Source organism: Loxodonta africana, chromosome 20 (assembly GCF_030014295.1).
Source record: "Loxodonta africana isolate mLoxAfr1 chromosome 20, mLoxAfr1.hap2, whole genome shotgun sequence".
NCBI lineage: Eukaryota > Metazoa > Chordata > Mammalia > Proboscidea > Elephantidae > Loxodonta > Loxodonta africana.
The window spans coordinates 66,570,077-66,574,449 of record NC_087361.1 but is presented as its reverse complement, the minus strand read 5'-3'; the positions used below and the strand labels follow the sequence as shown (position 1 = coordinate 66,574,449).

The 4,373-nt window shown below is 41.0% G+C and overlaps 1 non-coding gene across 1 annotated transcript; it reads left to right on the top strand.

Moving 5' to 3' along the window:
• Nucleotides 1-2,661: 2,661 nt before the first annotated feature.
• Nucleotides 2,662-2,765, top strand: LOC111750737 (U6 spliceosomal RNA). Its single transcript, XR_002785822.1, has one exon. It is a non-coding gene; the product is annotated as a U6 spliceosomal RNA (small nuclear RNA).
• Nucleotides 2,766-4,373: the final 1,608 nt, after the last annotated feature.

Here is a 4,373-nt window from a genome sequence, read left to right as displayed (position 1 = left end):
ACTGGAAGGGCTGACTCATTAGGGGGAGAGCAATTGGGAGTACGGAGTAAGGTGTATATAAACTTATATGTGACAGTCTGACTTGATTTGTAAACGTTCACTTGAACCTCAATAAAAGTTAAAAAAAAAAAAAAAAAAGATAGGATGAGGAGTTAAGGATGACATCAAGGTTTAGTCCTAAGCAACAGAAAGGGTGAGATTGCCATTTACTGAGATGGGGAAGACTTTTTTTTTTTTTTTGGTAGCAGAAGGGTCAGGAATTTGTTTTGTAGATATGATCAGTTTGAGATGTCTTTTAGGCATCAGAGTACTGCGTTGTTGTTGTTTGCTGTAGTCAAGTTGGCCCCAACTCAAGTAGTCAAGTTCCATATTAAATGGAACGGAACACTATCCAGTCCTGTGTCATCCCATGATTGGCTGCAGATCAGACTATTGTGATCCACAGGGCTCTCGGCTGATTTTCAGAAGTAGATCTCCAGGCTTTTCTTCCTAGTCTGTCTTAGTCTGGAAGCTCCACTGAAACCTGTTCAGCATCAAAGCAACATTCAAGCCTCCACTAACAGGTGGTGGCTGCACCTGAGGTGTGCTGGACGAGATTCGAATCTGGGTCTCCTGCATGGAAGGCAAGTATTGTACCACTGAACCATCACTGCTCCTCTAGATGTTGTGTAAAAAAAACCACTGCCGTCGAGCCAATCCGATTGTAGGCAGTCATAAATACATAAATACAAATCCATTCAGTTCAGGGGAGATGTCTTGGCTTAAGATATATACTTGGGAATCATGAGTAGAAGAACATGTGTCAAGGAATCCAAGTGAAGAAAGTAAGATTTCACATTAGGATTTACATGATAAGAGGTCATTGGTGACCTTGATGAAAGCTGGTGGTTAAGGGCATGGATTCTGGAGACAGGTGGCTCAGCTATTATGGTAGTCCTGCCATTTATCAGCTGTGTGACTCTAGGAAAAGTTTTTTCTGTGTACCTTAATTATCTATGTGACATAGGTGAAGAGTTTGGCTCCTGGCTGAAAACCTGTGTGTGATCTTTTAGGCCTGACCATAGACCTCAGGGAGAAAACTAACCCCCCTCCCCCACACTAACACTAGACCAGGTGCACAGCCAATGCATTGCTGTCTCTGAAGGGAGTCACCCAAGGACTCAGCCCTGGCACCCACCATCAGTGCTGTTTTACATATTTGCATTCCTAGCCCAGGCACCTCCATGATGAGGCCTCCTTATCAGGCCTCAGGCAGAGGCCTTCCTCAGGCACCTCCGTGGAAACCTCTTTATCAGGTGGAAGGAGGGAAACCATGAAGATGTTTTTCTCCACTCTGACTCAGTACGCAGTGTTTTTCCACTCGTAGCCCTGCCCCCTCTGCTCCCCCTGGCCCCCGGGGTTCATAAAACTGCAGGAGCCTTTTGTTCAGGGCTTGCTCGAAAGTGAGATGAACCCCATATCTGCGCTGATGCTACTCAGGCACCTGGCAGCTCAGCTCAGCTCTCTCAGCTCAGCTCCCCTGACAACAGGTTTTTAATCTGTGAAGTGCTGATAATAGCAGTTCCTATCTCATAGGATTTCAATGAGAATTAAATAAGTTAGTAAACATGAAACCCTTAGAATAGTGCCAGCCAGCCAGCTACATAGTGAGTGCTTGGTAAGTTTCATCTATTATTAGCACACCAGTGGGGACATTGCCCTTAGATAGAGCAGGGGTAGATAGTTAACAAGAGAGAAGGTAGCGTATAAGCGACGCTTGCAGGTGGATGGGGAGGCATGGTGGCAGCTTTTGGAAATTCTCTTCAGATTGTTCTTATTTTCTCAAAGACATAGAAAGCAAGGTCATCGTGAGAATAAGGATAAGTGACGAGGTGTTTGAAGAGAAAGAAGAAAAAGAATGGACTAGTAGAATTGGTGGGCTGTGTTAAACTGAGGTGGGTGCTCATGAATTTAGACTGCAACCATTAAGCTTGGCTGTGAGCTTTCCTTCAGTCATGTTTCGCTGCCTAAATACAGGCTCGGGAAAAACAGAGAGTTGGATTTAACCAGGGTTGGGGTGTTTCCAGGTAAATACAAGGCAGGAGTTGAGCATGTATACAAGAAAGTTATTATGAAGGACCATACAGTCTAAGCTGTGTCAGGAAGGAAATGAGGGCATGTGAGTGGTAGGAAACACTCACAGTATTAGGATCAATTTTTTTGTAGGTCTTAATGGAATGAAGGGATTGTTAGAATTGAGGTGCTAGCAAGAGTGAACTGTAAGTCCTAAGGCTGTCACCCTAAGACAGCCTTTGAACTCAGAATTGAAGCCACTCTCAGAGGTCACCTTTCATCCAGATAATAGTTTCCCATATAAAATAAACAGTATCACCCATGAGTACTGTGCTTCCTTAAATAACTACATGAGACCAAACGGTCAACAGTAACCCTAAAGCAAAGATGAGAAGGTAAGGAGGGGCAGGGAGTTAGAGTAACGGAAACAGAACAAACAGAATGGAAATAATGAGAAAGCCAGTGTATTGCAAAAAATGTAACCAATGTCACAGAACAACGTGTATAAAATTGTTAAATGGGAACTTAATTTGCTGTGTAAAATTTCACCTAAAACAATAAAATACTATTAAAAAATAAAAGAGTAAACTAAAAAGGTAATATACGATAGTGAGAAATATGGCAGCACGTATACTAAGATTCGAACGATACAGAGATTAGCACGGCCCCTGCGCAAGGATGACAAGCATGGAATTATGAAGATACACATTATGCCCATGCTTGGGGAGACAATGCCTAAAAAGGTATTTGTGATAAAAAATATAGATGAGGTGTTGAAAAGATTTTTTAAATCCTTATTTTTTCCAACATTTTATTATGAACATTTTCAAACACACAACAAAGTTAAAAGAATTTTATAATGAATAACCATACAGGATCATTTAAAGTCTACCATTAACACGTTGTTGTATTTTATCATATAACTATCTACCTTAAACTTACTGTTTGTTTTTAATTAAAAGTTTTTAATTTTTTTCACCCACCTATCAAGTATGTGCCATTATCTTGAGAAATGCGTTTTTTTGTTTAATAGAAAGCGTAACTTCAACTTCAGTTAAGAGGCTCAGAACAGGGCTTCAAACAAGCCCATTCCAGTTTGAACCACTGCTGAGAACATGCGTCTCCAACAAGTTCCCATGCAATGCTAATGATCCCACCCCAGGTATACTGAATCAGAATCTACATTTTAACAAAATTCCCAGGTGATTCTTATGTATAATAAGTTTGAGAACCAGTGCTCTACTGGTGGTTCTCAGAACTGGTCCCTAATCAGCAGTATTAGCATTGTCTGGGAACTTGCCAGAAATGCAATTTCTCAGCCAGAGGTTCAAACCAGAATAAACGGGTTCAAAGTCCTGGTCCAGAAGAATGGTGTCTGTCTGTCTTTCTTTTCTTCCTTCCTTCCTCCCTCCCTCCCTCCCTTTCTTTCTTTCTTTTTTATTGTGCTTTAGGTGAAAGTTTACGGAGGTTAGTACAGAAATTGCAGGGTATAGTAATTGTGGCCTGATTAGGGGCTGTAATTCTTAGGAAATCAAATTCATTTAGGAAGACATTTTACGTGGACAATCCATGGGTCCAACTTAATATATTTCTTCCAAAAAGCAGAGGAATATATATTTTTTTGCTTATGAATTCATAAATGTAAGGAAATGTGAGGATTTTTTTTGAAAATTAAGACTAGTGAAGTAAGGATTTGTGATATAGAATAAAGAAGTGAAGAAAAATAGCTTAAAAATAGACACATTTTAAACTAAGTCAGAAACCTAGGAGCCACAAGATAAAAGTTAAAACTATTCTCATTTGGGCTCCAGACCAGCAGCATCAGTATCTCTTGGGAACTTATTACAAATACAAGTTTTCAAGACCCACACTGTACCTACTGAATCAGAGAATCTTGGTGTCTGGCTCCGCACTCTGGTGTAATGAGCCCTCAGGGTGACTCTGATACAAGCTGAACTTTGAGAATCAATGGTTAAACAAAGATTGAAAACTTCTGGTATGGGGACCTCATACTGCCAAGAAAGCAGCACCAGGAGCAGAGCACGTCCTTTGGACACAGGATCTCTGCGTCTGAGAAGCTCCTCGACCAGGGAAAGATTGAAGACAAGGACCTTCCTCCAGAGCCTATAAAGAGAGAAAGCCTTCCCCTGGAGCTGATGCCCTGAATTTGGACTTGTAACCTACTAGACTGTGAGAAAATAAATTTCTCTTTGTTAAAGCCATCCACTTGTAGTATTTTTGTTATAGCAGCACTAGATGACTAAGACAGAATTTGGTACTGAGAGAGTGGGGTGCTGCTCTAACAGGTACTTAAAATGTGG